Consider the following 12,796-nt stretch of genomic DNA (forward strand, 5'->3'; position numbering starts at 1 on the left):
ACTTATCTTTGCTGCCCCTGTAAGCCACTGATGACACAATATTCTATACGCCTAAAAGCGTGGCTTCTTGGTTCATTGATTTTCATTTCGTTAGTTTAACTAACAGCAGTCCGCCCGTTACTTGAAAGTGTCACTTGAGAGGAGGACATCTCTGATAAGGCGCGATGTGCTTCGCCGGGAGAATCCCCCACCTCGCTGCTAGCATCTGCCTTCTCTTCACATTTCCCGCCTGCTGAGAGGTGTCCTTGTATCTGTCCCTCCAGGCAGTGCATCCTTCCCCGTGGATTCCCGTGTGGGATAACTCGACCATGCTGGCTTCTGATACCTCATTCCCTGTTAATGGGGTAGCTTGAACTTTTTGTGGAGTTTCTTCTTGGTTTATGTCTTTGATTCACTGACACTGTTAAAGTTCCTCTTTCACACTAAACCCTTCTTTCTGATTCCATCTTAGGTCTTGTCCCTGTCATTTCAATCCCATCGGTAAACGTCGACATTGGGCGACTACTGAGCCTCTCAGAGCTGGGCCCGATTCGTGTCGCCCACTGGGCGAGGTCCGTCAGACCGCTGGGCCGGGTTGGCTTCTTCAGTCTGTTGACCAAAGGACGGTGCTTCTCGGTGCTGGTCCAGCTCTGAATGCTGGTGCAATCGACATGATTATATCTCGATCGGCTGTGGCGTGATGCATGCGTCACGTGCCCAGAGACCAAGAACAGAGAAGGAGGCCTTTGAAGCAGGTGATTCCCACGTCATAGGGGTTCCTTGCCCTCGTCATACGCAGCAGGGCTCGGAGGCCACGGCGGCCAGCTTGCCCATCTGACGGAAGGTTGGTTTTATTTTCCCTGTGGCAAAGGGGCGTAGGACACGTCTGCAAACCTCCTGCACCCCTTCTCATAGCAAGTTGTCAGGAGAGGTCTTCCTCCCTGAGCTGTTCCCTACGTGCGCGGATGCCACCTCTGCACTGGATTCCGAGGGCCCCTGTCCCCTTCACCCCCGCTTGCCCGAGCCCACACTTCCGGTGGAGAAGCCGCACCTACGTTGAGCTGTGTGAAGCCGCTGGGTTTGGAAGTCAAACTGTGTCCTGTCGTCACATTGCTCCGCCCAACGCCAGCGAGCCCTCTGTGGGGTGGAGCCAGGTCACTTACGCCTGCTCGGAATCTGGCCGTGTGCCCAGAGCCACAGCTGTGCGTGGCCAGTGTCATGAAATGCCCCCACGTCAAAGCCATCAGAGAAAAGGGTCAACGAGATACGCAGCTTCCACAAGGGGAAGAATGACGAGGAGTCGTGCTGAAGGCAGCGGTCACTACTCAAGTGTGACCAGAGGCTCCCAAGGCAGCCCGCTGTGTCCCCTGGACATGCCCTCATGCTCCAGGCTCCCGACTTTCCCAGCTGGCGGTACGTAAGGCTGCCTGGGGACGAGACTGCGCCGGGATACAATTCTGTCACCTACTGGCCGTATAAACTTGGGCAAGTTGCTCGTGCCTCGTGCCTCAGTTCACACACCTGTACCATGGAGATAAGGTAACCGCCGCCTTGGTGTCGTGAAGACCAAGTGAGCTAACTCGTGTAAAGAGCTCAGAACAGTGTCTGGCGTCGGACAGATGTCAGCTCTCTTGTCGTTATCCTGTGGGAATAGGGTCTGGTCACACCAAACTTGCTTCGTTTTTCTGCAGCTGGAACAAGAAAGAAACACACAGAAAAACACGTTTAGCGGAGGAAGCCCACGCCACACCGGACACCTTGGCACATGTCCCTTCGTTAATGAACGGCAAAGGGCCGTATGGATGCAGGGTCCTCCTGGGTGCTGAGGGGGTTTAACGAGGCTTAAGATCGGGCGTGAGAAGGCCACAGACGACAGGGCAAGAGGAAGGAACAGATGGAGGAGTGCAGACTTGTCGAGAAGGCCCCGGTGGTCCAGGCTGGTACCGGAAAAAAGTGTTGTGCCCAAGGAACAGGCTGGGGGAAGGCCCTGGGCACGCTTCTGTGAGAGACAGAAGGAGACAGGAGGAAATGGGGCATCGGGGCAAGGCAGCCAGGGGTCTCACAGCAGGGACGTGACACTAAGGGACGCATAGCTTGTGGCCAGAGCAAGACCTCCTGTGACCTCCCTCTTCAACAGGGAGACGGAGGTTCACGCAGCGGGGGGCGGGAGCCTACCCAGCACAGATACGTTCGCTGCATGCCATCTCTGGGTCTTCTCCAGGTCGAATGCCGACGGGCAGGCCCCTGACTGCATGTGGCAACGCCCTCGAGGTATTAACATCCAGAGCCTGTATCGATATCAATACATAGACTCCCAAGGGCTCCCGACACGGATCAGTCACGCGGGAACTCTTGACAGCTGCGCTGCTGACTCACCTGTGTCTGGGTACTGGCGACCCGTGTCTTGGTCTTAGGTTTGTAAACAGCGAGACCACGTGGAAGAGTGTGGACCACGTCATCGGGAAATGTAAAACCCAGTTCCAATTGTAAAATGTCACGGGGCTCCTCTGCGAAGTCATTTTTATAGGGAGCCAGCCGCTGCTTCCTTTAGGAGTTAAGGCTGGCTGTGAGGAGCGCAGGCAGGCGGTGGGTCGGGCGGGACGAGAAACGAGGGGCGAGGGATGAGGGACGAGGGACCAGGGCCAGGGGAGCCCAGCAGACCCGCAGAGCCGGGGGCCTGCGGGGCCTGGCCTCAGACTCAGAACGGTGGACGTCGGCGAGGGCTGGGAGCAGGGTCTGTGTAGTCAGAAAAGGCGGGCGTCTCAGTTTGTGTGAGCCGTGAAATGGAAAAAAAAAATGTCCTTTAGGAGACGTGTAAGAAACGCTTCACCCAGAACCAATCCTCAAAGCGAAGTATCATATCTGCGGTTTGGCGAATGTGGTTAATTCTCATTTCTGAGCATTTGTGCATTTAAAGTAGCTGTTTTGATAAAAAGTACCGAAGAAATCATCTCTGTTTCAGAGAGAAACAGAGTGTATAGTTTCTCTCCATACCCTCCGCCTTTTCCCAATTCTGTTTGTTCGTTTGGGGTTTCCTCGACGAGAAAACAGAATTATACGGTATCGTATTTAACGTACCCATGGAGGAATTATTCTGGCGATGGCATTTTGGCTTTAATCTTCCTATGTAACGCTGTTTTGGGCATGAATGACGGTTTAAGGGTCAGATCCGTGTGATACTGGAAACTTAGCCACACACTTTAGGGACGTGGAGGGCCGGAGGGGCTGCCATGATTCCCCTGTTTATTGTTTTAAGCAAACACAGCTCACGTTTGGTTTGAAGACTTTGCTTTGCATTTCCTTGCAGTGAAGATAAGTCATTGGAATTAAAAAAAAGGATAAGCTCATGTTTATATTTTGGTAAAAGCTATGAATAATAAAATGAAGTAAACATTCTTGAAATTTACCCCGGTAGCTTTTTGTAGGGTGGAAACGGATGTTTCTCCTCTTGAGGAAATTCATCTTTAGAGGAACAGGGCACCTGGAAATTTGAAGACTACAAACTTTTTAAAAGTTTTAGCAAATCGTAGGCGGAGAAGAAAACTGACATTTCTGTAGTTTTCACTGATTGAAAACTGGCCCCCGCGAGCTGAGGCCCGGGCTTCAGTCACGAGCCCTTTTTCCTCGTTACCTGTGAACTGTTTATCTTCGGAGAGCTGAGCAAAATTAAACGGGTCTCCCTTTTGCTGTCATTGATTGTTTCTTCTTGTTTCTTCAGGACAGAACTTCTGCTTCGACAACCCATGAATTAACTTCCTGTTTTGAAGCTGATTCTATTCTTCACTGGCGTGGGAGTGAGGGACATCCTGGCCAGGGAAGGGGGTTCAGTTAATCAATGCTTCTTGTCGCCCCTTCCTGCCTCTGCCCCCGACTTTCCCATTCTGGCACCACCTGGGGAGGCGAGGCTGGGCAGTGATGGCCCTCCCTCCTTACCCCCTTGGGAACCAGCGACTTCTCGAAGGGACAGTGGTCCCTACCGTGGACCCCCTCACACAGCCCAGCATCACCTCCCAAGGACGGCTGAGGGCCAGGCTGATCGGTGAAGCAGAGAAACCTTTTTGAACAAGCCTTGGGCAGCGTGAGCACGTGGGGACCGTCCCTTGTGGGTCTGAGAGCCCAATGTCCCCCGAGGCGTGTGAGAGGCTGCTCAGAGGCACAGGGGATGACACTTGGTGCCTGGTCCCCCGGCGCTGCGCTTGCCGTCCGAGCGTCTCCCTGGACCTCGGCAACAGACCCTGACCTCCGTGAAGGGTGACCTCCCCGCCGCCAGCCCGCCATGTGCTCGGTGGCTCTGGCCCCTGAGGGCCCCCAGCGCTCCACATGGCGTGCTTTCCCCCAGGACGACCGCTCCGGGGGCAAGGGACGATCTAAGCCGGCTCCATTGCAGCGAACCACGAGGACGGTGGCTCCTTGTTCTCTGGAGGGGACCCTGGGAGGGCGCGAGAAGCCGGAGAAGCTTCCTGTCTCCACGGAGGAGCCAGTCACCTCGGAGGACACTTCCCGGAGAGGGGGAAAAGCGGGTCTTGGTGGCATGTCCAAGCTCAAGGTCAAAGTGCAGCCTGCACACAGCCCACCCGAGCTCCTCATCTACGTAAAAGTGTGAGTGCGTGTGTGCAGACCAACATAAAACACACCTCTGTGTATCCCAAATACGCATGTCAGTGAGTATATATCTATTTAAGCAACCTTGGGTGGGATTTTCTGCCACTTGCACCCAGAGCACTAACTCCCCCGACGTTGGGATGGATGGGTTGAAGACGGCGTTTTGTGGGGTCTTGCAGACTAAGTGCAATAAGAGAGACCGGTGCTTCGTGTGAACGGTTCGGTCCATCGAGTCGTTAATCCGCTTCGGCCCCTGCACCAGCTTCACCGAGGCAAAGACTTTCCGGTTCTTTCTCTTTTGCGCGTCCCCCGGCCGCCTCCAGGGATGGCTTCGGGCGAGGTTGGGGTGCGCAGAGCGCGTGCTGGCACAGTCCCTGTGGGAAACCGATCCCGGTGACGTCATTTTGTTCTCGAAGCTCCCCGTGCTTGATCGTGAAATCGCTCCTGAATTTTTTTTTTAATGCAAAGAGTGGGGGAAGGGTGGTCGGTTCTGAGGTGTAGAGGTTACAGTTCAAACGCTACGTCCACTCTGTTCTAATGATGTGACTTTGCCGAGACACTTCTCCGCCCGGGCTTCAGCTTCCTCCCACGAAAACGGGGCCGATGGTGCCAGTCTCGTGGATGCGGCGTGAGGATTAAATGCTTTAGTGCACGTAGATATCTAGCAAAGCGTCGCGCATATGGCAGTTACGTAAACCACAGACAAATTTTGACAGAATTAGACAAGTCTCGGGATCCTGACTAACGGGAATAGCTTTAAAGTTATAAAGTGTCGTGTTAACTGCTTATTCCTTTGGTCCCCTCTTCCCAACAAATCACTTTAAGTTGGTTTGAAATTGTTCATATAGATTTATTTGTCATTCAAGCTTTACTTATTTAAAGTGAAAGAACAATACATTTATTGCGTAAATTCGTACAATACAAAGCATGCGAAGTAAAAAGTGACAGTGGCTTGAAATCCCCGTTCCCTTCCCTCCCCTTATTTCGGACACAGCAGTGTTAGTCGTGAGGGTGGATTCCTCGATAGCCTTGCGTGCACATAAGATACGCCGTGCGTACGCGTGTGCCCTTGTGCATGCAGGTGTATGCGTGTGATCACACCACCTGTGGACTTCTGCGACTTGTGCTTTTCCTCAAACAACATATTATGGGCTTTCGTGACGGTAGAACGTGTACCGGTGTACTAAGCTGCAGATCTGAGTCTGCAGCTGGCGGTGGCGCGGAGACCCTGGCCCACCTGTGATGCTGAGCTGTTTAACCGCTTTCGTGACCGGTGATGCAGATAAAAATGCACCGCTGCATCACAGTTTGGGGCACGTGCTTTTACTTAAAGATATGTCAGCTTCCTAAACGTAACCTGCACAAGCATACACTTTGTGCTTCAGATTTGGGAAAACATCTTTTTCTTATGTTTTGTCTGTATTCATAACACTAGCCTGTTACAGAATCATTTTCCCTACTCTTAAAAAAATAGAAACTTCCATTAATAACAAATCAAAATGGGGCTTGACCTACAAACACAACTTTAAATAAAGTTGCTATATTATAAATTTGGAAAATGGTGATAAAGAGAAGTTTCTATTGGCTTCTAGTCAAAATCCATCCTATGTTTAGATGGATATTGAAGTGTCAAAATTAGGATTCTCATTGGAAATAAATATGAAATTTTGTACCTTTAACAATCCTGAGAGTTTTTCTACTCAAACCAGCTCTATTTTCGTTGAATGAATTAACGATCTCCAAAGAGTTTAGATAATTTGCCTAAGAGTCACACGGCTAATTACTGACACAAGTGACATTTAAACCTAGATTTCCAGGAAGTAGCGCGTTAGCAGGGATGATGGTGATGATGGTAGAAATAAATTGTAAATTAGTGGGTGCACTTCCTATACGCTGATCATTGTTCAAGACTTTGTGTTAAGATTACTCTCCTGAGATACTTTGAAAGATAGTTGTTATTTCCCCATTTTTAGAGAATAGAAAGTTGGTGCCACATGACCCTGGATTTGAACATGGTGTTTCAGCAGCATAGCTGTGTTTTTTCTTCCTGATGCTTCGCCGGGGTCACTGCCCCACGCGCGTCCACACTGCACGATGAAGTCTTGCACATTTTCCTTGCGCCCTCGGCCCTCCGTGGCTTCTTGAGTCAGACTCTGCCACAGGATGAAAATAAGCTTGCGATTCGGACACATGCAAAGGACGGATTTGGATCCAGAGATATCTTGAGAATATTCAAGGTGGAACATGTAGCAATTTCACACAGAAGCGTCTGAAACGGAGCTCCTCTACGGAAAGGCGCCGTGAGCTCGCTGGTGCTGGCTTCCGCACGGGTCACCGGGTGGCACTGTGCTTCTCCGCCCGCCGTCCCGTACCTCCTCTCTCGAACTCTCTTCACACCCTTAAAGTCCCATCTCTTCACTCCTCTCTTTGCTTTGTTCTTGGCGTCCTTACCTCCCACCTCACAGAGGAAAGAGGCGGCCAGAATCACCGCGTTCTCCTGCCCCGGTGAGTGCATCCAGGAGGGCTCTCTCTGCCGAGGGCCCCTTCCCCTTGCTGCTGACGCGGGGGCCCTTCTCCTCCCTGGTCTCCGCCTCCCTCCGGGCGGCATCAAACGCTGTGGATGGACCGTTGTCACTGCTCGAGTCCCTCCCTTCCGTGGGCTTCCACGGGGCCGCTTTCTGCTGGTTTCCTCCTTACCTGTCGCAGAGTGCCTGTGGGGTCTCTGCGCGTCCACACCTCAGGGCCCCTGGTGACTCTCAAATCTCCTGTGTCCAGGGCATGCGACACATAATACCTGTCCGCCGAGAGTGTGTCCTAAGCCAGGCTGTGCCAAACTGCCCTCCTTCCGCTAGAATCCAGAGCTCCACATTCTGCATATCCAATCCATTTGAACTGTTTGATATCTATTGATTTTTGCCTAATTTTCTCTCTTTTTCCTTTTTCTCGGCACTAGCTTCAATAACCATCATCTCTGTTTTCTTGCACATACAAATGTCTAAACCATTTTTTACTGTGAAATCATCACTTACATACAAAAAAAGCATCGCAAGCAAAAATCTAGAACCAAATTATCTTGAAGTGAACGTATGTGTCACCGTAACCCGGGCCCAAATGCGTAACTGCCTGAGGCTCCGCACAGCCATCGATCCGACTTTCTATCTGATTTCTTTTTCCTCTTTCCACCCGGTTTGTGCATATTTTATGTTCGTCCAGGTTCCTTGAGGTGGATGCTTAGCCCCTGATTTTCTGTCTTTCTTTTTCCCCCTAAAGTTTGCACCTTAGAGTCACAAATTTCCCTCTGTGCATAACTTTGCATCTTATAGGTTTTTTTATAGAGCGTTTTTATTATCATTCAGTTAAATATATATATATATATATATATATATATATATATATATATTTTAATTTTTGTTTCAATTTTTTAAAGAAATGAGTTATTTGGAGGTTTTTCTAAATTTATAAAAGTTGGGGGGTTCTTAGTTTTTTTGTTCCTGATTTTTAATTTAATTGTGTTGTCATGAGAACATAAGCTCTGTATGATTTTAATCCTATGGATTTTGGGGCTCTGCCTTAGGGCATAGGATATGGTCAATACTGCAAAGATCTTGTTTATGCTTCAAAAGAATGTGCATTCTGCGTTTGTTGAGTCCAATAATCTATATATAGTCACTAGGTCAATTTACTCATTGAAGTGTTCAAATTTTTTAAATAATATTGATATTTGGTCTGCTTTTCTTATTAGATATTGAAAGGGGTATGTTAATACCTCTCATAATGCATGTGGCTTTGTCCCCACCAGCATCCCTTGTCTGCATGTGGGTCAGCATCCTCCCTGCCTCTGCTCATGATCCCACATTCAGCTGCAATGTCCGAAACACAAATCTAGTCAGGCCAGTCCACAGCTAAATACACGAGAGTTCTCTCATTCAGCAAAAGCTTATTGAGTGTCCAGGATGTAACAGACACTGCTCTAAGCCATGGGGGTATAGTCACCAATCAAAAGACAATGTCTAAGCTCTCTCAGAACTTCCCTGGAGATGGATAGATGATAGATAGATGATAGATGATAGATGATAGATGATAGATGATAGATAGATAGATAGATAGATAGATAGACAGATAAGTAGATAGATGACACATAGATGATAGATGACAGATAGATAGATGATAGATAGGTAGATAGATGATAGGTAGATAGATAGATGATAGACAGGCATACAGATAGATAAATAATAGATAATACATAGATGATAGACAGACAGATAGATGATAGATAAATAGACAGATACATAGATGATGATAGATAGATAGATAGATAGATAGATAAATAGATAGATGATAGATAGATAGAAAGACAGATAATAGATAGATGACAGACAGACAGATACACACATGATAGATAGATAGAGATCGATGATAGATAGAGGTAGATAGGTATGTAGTTTTTTATTGTTATCAGGGTTAATTCAAGTTCTTTGACATGGCCGATACACATTTGTCCAGTTTGTTCCGGGATCGCTTCTGCAGCCTTCTACCTGACTCCACACCAGCGCCTTAAACAGAGGGACTGTGTATCCTCCCGCCAGAGCCCTGCATCCTCTTGCCGCTGGGCATTTGCACACACGATGCACGCTGCCTCGCGCGCGGCTTCTCCCACATTTGTTTCCTGGCTCCTTCTCACTCATTCTTCACTTTTTAGCTGAGATGTCATTCACCGAGGAAGCCATTTAGGCCTATTTTATCCACATCAAGTATTTTTCCTCTAGACTCATAGAGCTCTCTGTCCCCTGCACGCCACATTGCTTTAGTGGGTCCCTCACCAGTTTGTAAATCTGAGAAGTCAAGGATTGAGTCCGTCTTCTGACTCCTGAAACCACAGCCCACAGTATTTCTCAGTGACTATTTTTTGAAAGTTTGTTAAATGCATGTGTAGTTAAGCGTGTATCATTGAAAGGCATTGCTGTTTCTTATGTGCTTTGACTGCTTCTAACTTTCTGACATTTGAGAGAAACAGAGTCACGGAGCATCCAGCAAGCTACAGAGGTGTGAGCATTTGAATTACGCGAGGCAGTTCTGCTGATTCTGGTACGCAGCTCTCTTGGCTTCGTGCCGTTGGGCCAAGTCCCTTTCGTCTCCCACCGGTAATTCATTGAGATGATCCTGTCGAGAGCTTCAGGTCGGTTTTACGGGTTGCAAAAGGAACTCTGTGTTGAACCCACCTACAAAATCCAATAAAGTAGAAGAGTCCTTTGTCGTATTGTTAGACTTAGCGATGTTAATTGTTAACCGGTATCTAAACAATACATTGTTTCAGATTCCATAAGAGAAAATAATTACATGTGTCTTAAAGAATCAATGTGCGAGGTGTTAGATAATTGGCTTTTTGTACCACTTCTTAAATTCTGGCTATCTTGCTAAATAACTCGAATCTCCTGGGCTTTGGGAAATGGGTGCTTTGCGTCGTTGAGGCTACATTTTTCTCTCCGTGGCTCTTCTTTCCTCCTCTAGTTAGAGTTGGTCCGTGTCCCCGATGAGATATTTAGCCCCGGCCTCGACACTATATGTGTCCTCAGTGGTTGCTTGTCACTCACAGTCCCGCCCCGCTGCATGAGTCACCCCAGCAACGGGGCTCAGCCGGACACGTGTCCTCACGGCCCTGAGGAAACCCCGGGTAGTAGATGCCGTGGTTGCTTCGTCATACCGCGTTATCACAAGCGTGTGGCGCGGTCACTTTACTTCAGCATATTTTCTTCATTCATACTTCTCCCAGTCTTTTGATTTTCTTGTTGACTTTGGGCAAATCTAGTAATATCTCAACTAGGGCAACTTACTCTGAGTCAATTCGTTATTTTAGTACCTGTAAGAAGTTAACAGAAATCAAAGCGGAAGGCGTCACTCACTGGCTCGTGGCAGGATTTGATGGGCCAAGGATGACGCTCTTCTGGAATCTCAGTGAGTCTGAGTGTGCCTGTCACCTTGCTGCTTCTGCAGACGTGCCCTTCAGCGTCGGGCGTAATTGGGGACAGCAGCCAGCAGCCACCGAGTGTCAGGATGAATTGTGCGCTGCCATGTGAGCACTGACTATGGAATTGGTTGGCTACCTTTCTGACTGGCTAACTTTTGGGGAGCGCAGTTTTGTAAGAAGAGCGATATAACGTTTGAAACCGGTACAGTGATCATTCATGCACGTGTCGTTCAAATGTGCCATCAACGGCGAGTTTGCATGGACTCCGTGGGCGGGCTGTCCCTAGTCTGGCGCAGTGCGGTCCTTTCCGACGTCCTTGAAAAGTCGACCTCGTGACTCCTTGAAACCATGTTCTTCATGAACCGTGCCTGTTGGCCTTTGCTGTGGTAAGACCCACTTGGTAGATTAAAACAACTATTTAGCTTATGATTCGGTGGGTCGAAAACTTGTGCCAAGCTGTGCTCGGTTGTTTCCGAGGGTCAGGTGGGTTCACTGGCGCACCTGCAGCGTTGACTCGGTCAGGGCAGCGGGTCTGGGAAAGCGTCGGCTGCAGCGGCTCGTCTCCTTCTGGGGTCTTCTCACTTTCTAGCGGGTGAGTCTGGCCTTGTCCACGCGGTGCCCGGACAGGGTTCCAGGAGAGCGCGTGGAGTCACGCGAGACGCCTGGAGGCTCAGGCGTGGAACTGCTGTGCTGGCGTTTCTCGCCATCTCCTCCCGTCCCCTGTGTGAAGGGGGTTGGGCACGGTCACTGTGTCCATGAACAGTCGTGCCCCGCCCCCCATGCAAACAGCAGACTCCCCAGGAGATCGATCCAAGAGGAGCCTTTCAGAGGAAACGTGACTGGAGGTTTCTTGGCGTTGTGCATATTGCAGGAACAATGGGAGTAGAGAAGAGAGACAAATGTTCATAGTTTACTGTAGAAGATCAGTAATATTGACAGACTAAAATGTATGTATATATAATGAAGACATATCTATATAAACACATAGCTTAAAGATCCAGAGGTAAATATCAAAAGACTTACTAAATGATTTCCTTGGAGGTAAGGGAACTAAAGACGGGGGGAAAACTGCCCTTTTTCCTGACAAATTTGAGGACTCTTTGACTCTTTATGCACATGTGCCAGGTGTATGCATGACATTAACGAAAACGAGCTTTTAGAAATGTAGAAACGTCAGAAGGACAAAGTGCCTAATCTTTCAAATATAAGAGTATATTCGAATAGGACTGGGGAAGACAAATAGATCGCAAAATTTCCCTACCCATTCCGACGACTTGTTCTGAGTAGACAAGACCAATCTAAAAAGAAGTAGGGGTGTGATGTCTCACGTATGACTTCTCTTTCTTACAGCTAAACGGGGGAGGACAGGGAGAGAAGAGAGGAGATAAACAGACTCATTTAGTTCTGGATTTTGGCAGCAGAAAATTCTGGTTAAAATTGGCCCAACTCTGGTCCGATGCCTCAGGCTGATCAAATCAAACTAGGATGTTTGGCAAGGTTCCTTGCGGCCAGCTAGGTCACTGACTGAGGATTTTATCACTTCTCAGGAGGGACATCCACCTGGGAGACCTACATAGGTAGTCACCCAGGGAGAGGTTCCTACTAATATTATAATAAACACAATATGTCTGCGGCCGCACCACCCTGAACGTGCCCGATGCCATCTGATCTCGGAAGCTAAGCAGGGTCGGGCCTGGTTAGTACTTGGATGGGAGACCACCTAGGAAGACCAGGTGCTGTAGGCGTAAAACAAAGCAAAACAAAACAAAACAAAAAACAAGACACAATACAACACGATGGATGGACACAAAGGTCCTAATATAGCTGCCTCTTCAAAAGCCCGTTGTTGGCATCTGAGGATTAGAAGATGGAAAACACGTTATGAAGAAGAAGTAATTTTTGAACACAAGTACACATTTCCCGAAATTATATATTTCACTTTTAATATTGTTTTCAGTGCCCCGTTGTTCTTAATGGCACTGCTGAGGGAGCAGACTCCGGACCTGACGGCACGCGAACAACGGGGCCCACTTCAGGGGCAGAGTCACCCTACCGAACACGGGACGAGTCACACCTACCGAGCACGGGACGAGATGTGAAACCCAAGGACGGCCGATGATAGGGAATTAAATCGTCCACGTCTCTTCCCAGCTCCATCCTCTGCCGCTTGGGTCTAGAGAGTTAAACCCAGGATCCCACCACCTCTGCCAGGCTCCAGGCCCCGGTGAAGGTGGTGACAGTGGTTGAACA

General features: G+C 48.9%; 1 non-coding gene across 1 annotated transcript; it reads left to right on the forward strand.

The window, feature by feature from the left end:
• The first annotated feature begins 12,172 nt into the window (after positions 1-12,172).
• LOC120618348 (5S ribosomal RNA) lies at positions 12,173-12,291 on the forward strand. Its single transcript, XR_005657227.1, has one exon. It is a non-coding gene; the product is annotated as a 5S ribosomal RNA (ribosomal RNA).
• Positions 12,292-12,796: the final 505 nt, after the last annotated feature.

The sequence above is a fragment of the Pteropus medius genome, unplaced genomic scaffold (genome assembly GCF_902729225.1).
Source record: "Pteropus medius unplaced genomic scaffold, Ma_sr-lr_union100, whole genome shotgun sequence".
Classification (NCBI taxonomy): Eukaryota; Metazoa; Chordata; class Mammalia; order Chiroptera; family Pteropodidae; genus Pteropus; species Pteropus medius.